Below are 9,214 nucleotides of genomic sequence, written 5' to 3'. Positions count from 1 at the left end.
CGGTACATACGAACATGTATGCGCGTATGTGCGCCGCTAATACTGATGCTATTAGCGGCGGAAAAAGGCGCTACTTGGAAGCACCACCCAGCATCCACCTTCCTCTGCCCAGTTCGTTGCAGTGCATAAGTGCGTGAACATATCTCCAGTGGGCAAAGAAATTTTTTATCTTTACTGTACGTATTGTAAATTAATTTAAAATAAATAAAGAGAAGAGAGTGCGTGTAGTTTCATTCAGCTTTTTATTAGCGAAATAAATTTCACTAGCCGAGGGACGTACAGCTATCTGCTCTGCTCTACTAAATGAACACGCTCCTTTATATACAATATTATCAACCGTTCCGGCTAACGGCGACAACACTGGCTAACGAGGTGAATAAATAGGATCGCTAGTGTGTTGGTATGACAACAATATAAGTGACGAACAAACCAGTTTTTCAGTACAAACCAATACAAGTTACTTATACAAGCCTTAAACGTACTTATATAAACCTTCAAATACTTATATAGGCCTTAAAGATAAATTATAATACAAAATATAGCACTGAAGTAACTTACGAACAAATTCACCTTACGAATGATCATTCGGAACGTAACTCGTTTGTAAGTTTAGGAGCGTCTGTACACCACAATATATAAAGTACACAAGCAGCAGCTGTACACATAGGTCTACCATAATAAATACACTGCACAAGTACTAATGCTTACAGGTATACCAAAATGTGTACGGTATACAAGCGCTAGTACAGATGTGTACACTACAATATACACACTTTCGAAACACTACCACAACGAGTTTCACAAAAATATTTCCATTAGGCAAGCAAAAGTACAAACTGGTATACCAAAATACATATACAAAACAAACACTGGTACATAGAGAATTACTAAAATACATACACTGTGCAAACAATGGTACACACTGGTGTATCTCGATATATATACACTACACAATCATACACAGGTATACCAAAACAGATACCCTACACAAACACTGATAGACGCAAGTATACTACAATCTATACACAACACAAGCACTAGTACACACAAGTTTACAAAAATAAATATATATGACAAACATGTAATGGTACAACGCAGATGTACCGGAATATAGAGTACATAAGAACTACTCCAAACTGGTATACAAGAAAATACCCAACACACAAGCACTAGTACACAAAGTTATACAAAAACATAAACGCTACCTAAGCACTAGTACGACCAGGTATAACAAATTACTTATCTAACACCAGCACTAGTACTCACAGTTTAGTTAAAATATATACAATACACAATCACTAGTACACACAAGTATACCCAATTGTATAAACTACCCAATACGAAAATATATACACTACACTAGCACTAGTACCAACAAGTTTACAAAAAAATATACACTAGATTAGCAATATCACTCAGGTTTAATAAAACATCACACTACACAAACGCTGGTACACAAAGGTATACCAAAACATATACACTGTGCAAGCAGTAGTAAACACTGGAATACCTAAGTATATACACTACTCAAGCGCTAATACACACAGGTATTCCAGAATATATATACTACACAAGTATAGTACATACAAGTATACCAAAATATACACAGTGCACAAGCGCTAGTACACACAGGTATACCAACATGTATACACACCACAAGCCCTAGTGTACACTGGTAAACCAGAATATACACACTACACAAGCATTTGTACACACACAGGCATACCCATATATCTACAATATATCTACAATACCATCATGTCCACGAAATCCTGAACATTATTGAACTTCTGAGTAGCAATCCTGGCCAATAGCTTACCGGGGGATGGCTCTTAGTCCCAGTTTCTAGCAACTCCTTATTGGTCCTCAGGCTATTCCACTGCCTGAGCAGCACATCTTCTATGAAGTCAGCAATTTTAGTCTGTGACTGCTGTCGGTTTTCCAGCACATGTTTCTTTAATGTGTCATATTTAAGTTTAATCTCATTTAGCTGTAACAGGAAATGGTAGAGGAAATACAAATCATAGATAAGCAAACATTCAGGAGTTGTACTCCCTCTTCTTCTCTTTCTCCAATTTTTTGGATATAAAGTTAGGAAAAACAATAGCTGGAGTAAGATTACGTAGCTTATTTTCATAAGTTTCATGAAATTGTAGCCTCTTCCTCATATTACATCAAATGCTATTACGTCACAGCAACTAGTTGAGTATAACAAAATAAAGAAGGCAGCCAGAGTATTTCAACATGAACAATAATTGCAAACCTGACTATCTCTAGTGTCATGGATAAGTAGAAGCATGGCTTGTGTTTCATCATCAAAGTCTGCCTGTAATTTGGATACTTCCTTGAAGAGTTTTTCATATTCCTCATCCTTGGTTGTACACTCTTCTGTTATTACGGTGTTCAACAGGAAGGCTGCCAGATCTTCCAATGGCTGGAAGTCATGTGGTCCACCTGTGCAAGATTACCTTGATTGTTGGAATGGAATAAATACATGAAACACTAGTAGCAAGTGATCAGTAGAAATGTGTCTACAAATTCATACTAATAATAACTTAATTACATCAATAACAATTAATTTTTACACTGTTTCTATTTGTATCAAATTCCGTTCTCCAACTTCAAAGCTTTTCAGCTTTTTCGGTGAATTTTTAAAAGCAACAGCTTAGAAATAATTAGTAACTGCATTAGGCTGATAATCAGGCTGATAGGAGTTGTTTGTTCAATGCAGTCTTGGTATGTCCATTTATGTGAAAATACTCTTTACATTTAACTAGTTTAGCAGGGCGGAAGAAGGGTTGAGATTAGAAGACATTGTGGAAAGTATTAGGCAGCCAAAAGAAACTGTTTGTGCTATCAAAAGTAACAATCAGAATGCAGCTAGCCATGCAAATGATGCAATAATTTGTTTCAAAAAGCTAATTTTTGTTCCTACAGGTAGTATAAGGTATTATAAATATGGCTAATTTTTGCCACTTGTTCTTGAATATGTTTGTAGCATGTGATGGACTTTATATACATAATTTATGAGCTTGCAGATTTATAACATTATTTGATAGTATCATTATTGTTATCTTAACTCAGCTTACAAACGGTCGACACTCATAACTCCACTTCTATTGCACATTAAAAGCTAGTTTTCATTGCAAACTGTAGCAAACATATCAATGAATGCAATGATCTTTTATGCAACCCTGTTAATTACCGTTGTTAAACGAGAAATGTCTTCGAGTTAAAAAAGAAATACATTGAAAGCTTCGGTGCATTACACCGCAAAGCACAGGCTATCAAAATATTGCAGGTTAATTGTAACAGCAGATATCAACTTGCAGTGAGACTCCTCAGATTCCCAATGCATATTTATTTAGAGAGTATGACAAGTTAGAAGTAAGTTAGCAAATTTTATTGCATTCAAAATGGTTAACGTCATCCGCTCGAAGGAGAGTGCAAACTATAGGCAAGATTTGCTTCACACATAGAAGGGTTTAAACAATCACAATTCAGACGAGCTGGTTAAAAATAAAAGGGCAGCCTCTATTTGACCGCCAGCCTCTATTTGACTGCCAGCCTCTATTTGACCGCCAGCCTCTATTTGACCGCCAGCCTCTACATATTTGACTGCCAGCCTCTATTTTACCACCACCATAGGGAAAGGGTTGAAAAATAAAGCACCATGGCATTCAAATAGCCATTTTATGGTACAAACATATTCTCAAAAAGTGAATCAAGTAATTTGATATTGTTCAGATTAGGCAGAAGATAATCTAAACATCTTTGTTTTTAATAGCTTTATCTTTATAGGACTAATTTCAACTCTATAATATTATGTACACTATGTCAAAATGACTACAATAAACACAATCAAACTGAGTAGAAGGGTGACATAAACTGAAGGAAAAGTAGGAGTAACTACTAAATGTTAGTACTAGTGGCAGACACCAGAACCATCTACTTTCCTTTGAAAGGGATGTCAGTCCTCTACTCAAACTAGTAAGACCAACTGGCCAAAATCTGACTGAAGAAAAAATGACCAGTCAGCCGAGCCTGAACCAGAGGGGCGCACCTAACAGAGGAGCGCTCCAGCAAGACAGTTGTGCAATATTGTACTACTCTTACTCTAGTCTGATGGATTTATTAAATACATTCAATCGTAACTAGTAGTGGTGGCTGGTATTGTTAGTATGGAGAAGCAAAGAGTTGCATCAGATCCTTTACACCTTATCAGTTGTATTCTAACACTTGCATTCTGAATTGTACATTTTAGGTACTGGTAATGACTTGACTAATGAAATAATTTTTTTCAGTTTTAATTTATTTATTATCTTAGAGCAGTTCATGTTTTCACATAAAATACCTTCTCAATGATCAGCCTGCTAACCATGACAAAGCAGCAGGTGTAAATATCAAGCACTCTTTGTAGACACTTACCAGCAATTACTACTTAGCATTTACCACCTACATCAGCCCGGCTTGTGAATTTTCTTTTTAATTCTTTCAATGTTTCTCCTGTCTACTTCAGTATGTAAATGTCATTCTGTTATCCACAATAAGTATGGTGTTTACTCAATAAACTTACCTGTCTCACATTTGGTTGAATCCGCTACACATTTCATACAACTGATGGTATGGCAGACCTTACATCCCAACACTAGCGGCTGATTCTCGTGCTTTGTACAGATATCTGGCAGATGCTGGCTCTCTTTTGACAAGTACTGGGTCATGGATATTGTGTGATGACCATCCAGGGCATTGTCGTGGTGCTAAAAAGCAAAACATAATTACAGTATTATTATGAAACAAACCTAGTTACAGCAAAATCTCTGTGCCAGTGGTGTATCTGGCAGTACAAAAATTTAAATATGATGACTGGATTTTCTTATCAAGTTTTATAAGATATTCTACACGTGGAAGGGGAGAAGTTGGAAATCCCATGAGGTAATAAACAAGTTGAGTAGGATCGGTATAAAGTACATAACAGCATGAATGTTGCTGCATCCTTAGAAGCCATAGTGCTAATATTACCATCAAAACTCTTGCAGCAATCTTGTACAGCAAAACATTGCAGAGCAAGGATGGGCAGTTTGCGTTGATAAAATGTAGCATTATAAGTAAAAGCATGTTCAAACTGCTACAGAGAGTGAAGATCATATATAGAATATGACTGTTCTCAACAGAAGTAGATAACCCTGGCTCTTAAAGCCTGGTTCCCATAGCGATTGGGAGACTCCAGCGGTAACTTGCGCAGCAAAACACTTGCAATGCTAAGCTCGGCGGCATGATCGCATAATCAAATAAAATGTTTGCATGCCATGCCATTTCTATAATGGTGACTTTCACCTGTGTAATGCATTTCGGGAAGGTTTCGTCTGCGGCCTTTCGCGAAATTCGAACTGCGCTAAACTATTGCGTTACCGCCAGCAAATAGCGGCGGTAACCCGCGCGTAGGTTCCCAATTCACCTCTAATAGCCTGCGGTACTGTCGCCATTGCTTTGCGATGTATATGAAAACCAGGATTTACAGTACTGACTGCATATTATACTTGCAGTTTCATGGAATATTGTGACATGTACTGACTAGTGAATCCTTTGCTCTTCTACTAATCAGGAGAATCTCAGACAACAGGAGTCACTGTGATTTACAAGGAAGACAAGGAAATAAGAAAATGTGAGATTCATAGTAAACCTCAATGTTTACACTTAGTGTAAACAGCTTGGCCTGAGTGTGACGGTTCCAGTAATAAATGATAAGCATTATCACCTGATGGATTCAACGGTATAACTAAGCGTAAACTGCATAGAATGAGTTCCAAAGTTCAAGTGCTGAATGATCAGCCCTGATAAGCCTCACTCCTTATTACATTAAGGCTACTAATTTGGTAAGTGAATATCTAAAGAGAGAAACATTGCAGCTAGTTGATACAAGTAAACAACTAGACTATTATATTTAAATCTAATGAATAACATAGACAAACAACAGTAACTATGCTGTCATGTTAAATAAACCTGCGCATGACAGTTGAACTCTAAAGCTATGAATGACAGCAGCAACACCCAAATCAACTATATATCTGACATACCTCCAGGTGTTCTTTACAGAATTTCCGAGAGCAATCTGTGCAGTAAGATGTGGCTTGGCGTTTGTGTTGTCCTCTTTTGGTACAAGTGTCGCAGAGCCTTGCGGCATCAACATCATAGTCGGCCAATGATTCGGGTGACATTTTATACACCTTCCTAAAAATCATAGTTTATACATGACAAAATGCAATAACATGTACACATAAATATTATTTAATCATTAAATTACGTGTTATTACATATAAATCTCAATGTTTGTCCATCTGTTATTCCATCTGTCCAGCTCTAGCGATATAGTTTGAATAATAAGATATCAGCTTCAAACTGGATTTGAACTCACAACCAACAGTTCTGCAGAAATACATTTATCCAATATACTACACCGTCCAACTGGATGCACCGTAGAAGATTATGTGGTACACAACATAACAGCTACCGTTAAGCGTAAAGCCATACCAGAAAAAAAAATCCCTGAAGTCATATCAGCAGAAAGATACATGACCACAAATGAAGGAAAAGGTGTAAACTCATAGAGCCAACCAAACCGATGCAATCAGTATAGATATGTAGTAGCCACTGAAGTCGGTATAAATTACCCAGAAATAAAAACCGTTTACAGAAATAACACACTACACAGAAATAAACAAACACTTTCACTTAAAAGTTAGAATCGTAAATCTTGATATTGAATATGTGGATTGAAAGTAAGTTTTCTATACAAAAACCTTTCTACTACCCGTGCCACGCCGGCCATCTATCTAGTATCTCCATATAAGGTAAGTGCTGACGTAAACATGCTAATGTAATAAAATAATACAGAGCAGCTCATTTCTCTTCAATTTAGATTAATTATATGATGAAATATTCTCAATTATCGAGAGTTTTATTGGTCATTGTCCATCTATCTGTTAACTTATTCTGTCAGAAAGCACTATTTATAATTATATAAGCACAATTATTGTTAGATTTTGTTGTTAGAAGAGTTAAACTAAGAAACAGAATTGAAGGAATTTGAACCCTGTATTGACCAGAATTGTAGTCGTGTTATTAAATGTGAGTAAAGAACGTTGTGAGAGCATATTTAAAGCAATTATTATCATAATACTAAAAAATACTGACATACATAATACATTTCCTCAAGTTTAACAATTCAGCTTTGCTTTATAATCCCTGTATTATTACCGATGAATATGTTAGTCACTTTAAATGAATCTCAAATGAAACTGATTTCAGACCACAGTTGTGATGGAACTATGAAGGTTGTCAACTATGAAGGTGTGTGATCGCGTATAATTAATGTTCTCATCAGTTGTTATTAAAATATCTGAGAGAAAATTTCAATAAAAATGGCCTGCTAAAACAGTAGCAGGGCCCAAGGGATGAATGATTCGTACCACCTTATTCCCAAACATATTAAATATTTACAATGAAAGCATCAAAATACTGTTAAATATGACTTACCCGCAGCTTTGAAGGCCGCACCAGCAAATCTTGTTCTTTTCATAGTGTGATGTGAGACACGGCATACAGTGAATGTGGCCACACGGAAGCTGTTTTGGATCCACTATCTTCTCATTCCTCACTCCACAGAATTCGCACTCGATATCATCTGGTGTAGAAGCCATTGCTTCAATGAAACAACAAAAATATGTGATATGAATAAAGTTTAAAGTTTTTTGTGAACTTACATAGTTACAAGCTAACTGTTACAATATAAGGTGACAACAGTATGAATGCTGTAGACTAGCCAATGCTTAAACGCAAGTACACATTTATCGTCGCCCGCATTACGGTTCATCATAAAAAGCCTATCATCTCATTTAATCTTAACTCAAATAAAATTTTTACTTGTAAAATAAGCAGTGTCCTATTATGACTTGTCATTCTGCAGTTAAAAGGTTGATGATTGGTTCACTACATGATAAGACCAAGTCAATGACTCCAAAAATCCCATATCTTCAAATGTGCCAACTAAGCAATGTCTCTAAAATGAGGTTGATTTAAAACTTCAACTTTTCTGTTCATCCTCTCCAACGTAATACTGTAATATACACCTACATCATAGGAAGAGTTCTATTAGCAAAGCAAAGTTTTACTGTGAAAGACAACTGTCCTTAGCATAAGTTTATGGCATCCCTTAGCTGACTAGTAGTCATGCTAATTACATGGTTTATACTTGACATTCTTACTGCTTGAATTGAGGAAAAGTCTGTCTTATCTCCTAGCATAGAGTGATGTAATAAAGAGTAATAACAAAGATCTTATTACACTTCTAACCACACGTCGTGGCCTTTTTGTGGTCAACAATATTCTACTGAAATATTAACCACAATTCTTTGCTCTCAGGCATGTCATCGGGAGTATCACGTATTACATTAGGCAATTGAGCAATCTAGGATAACTTCAGGCAGAGCACGCAAAAGCTGGTCATTGGTTCAGAAACGATCTGCTGTACCTAATAATAATTAGTTTGGTTGAAATTCTCTTACGATGTCAAACAAAAGGCTCCAATATACTTTTTTCGAAAGTGCAGTTTGATTCGAGCCAGGGCGTGTGCCAACTTTGTCAGCAAGCAAAAGTGATCATAAGGGAATGGCCAACATTCCCGCTTATTAAACATTAAATGCATGTTACATAATCGGCCTAAACCACGCTCCACTGAGTAAACAAGCTCTATTAGCTACATCTGATTAAATTTCCCTATCTTAGTACATAATGAAACATACAAATCACTCACCATAAAATTCTCCAACGTTAACTGATGGCGACGAATGCGTAATTGCCGGTGAACTGGAAAGTTACTAGGAGCAGCTCCCTTCTCCGCATGCATTTCACTGCGCACTAGCAACCTCCGGCAAATTATGGTTTGATAGCGCATAGTAACGGTAACGACGCAGTATAAAATCTGTCAAGCTGAAACAGCGCCGGTCTCTACGAGTTTGCTCTTTGATAAGAGCAGACAACTACAACTTTTACATGCTCACAGTTTGCAAAAGGACATTTTGCGCGTTGTAAAAAGATCGATGACTTTATTTTGCCGTTGCGGTTTTCCGAACGTAAGATTATCTTAGGTGGTAGGGTGTGCGGTACACAGTGCCGCTTCCGATTACTTTCAGGTGATGATATTTGCTACGCAGGA

The sequence above is a fragment of the Watersipora subatra genome, chromosome 5 (genome assembly GCF_963576615.1).
Source record: "Watersipora subatra chromosome 5, tzWatSuba1.1, whole genome shotgun sequence".
Lineage (NCBI taxonomy): Eukaryota > Metazoa > Bryozoa > Gymnolaemata > Cheilostomatida > Watersiporidae > Watersipora > Watersipora subatra.
This window is presented reverse-complemented; position numbering follows the sequence as displayed.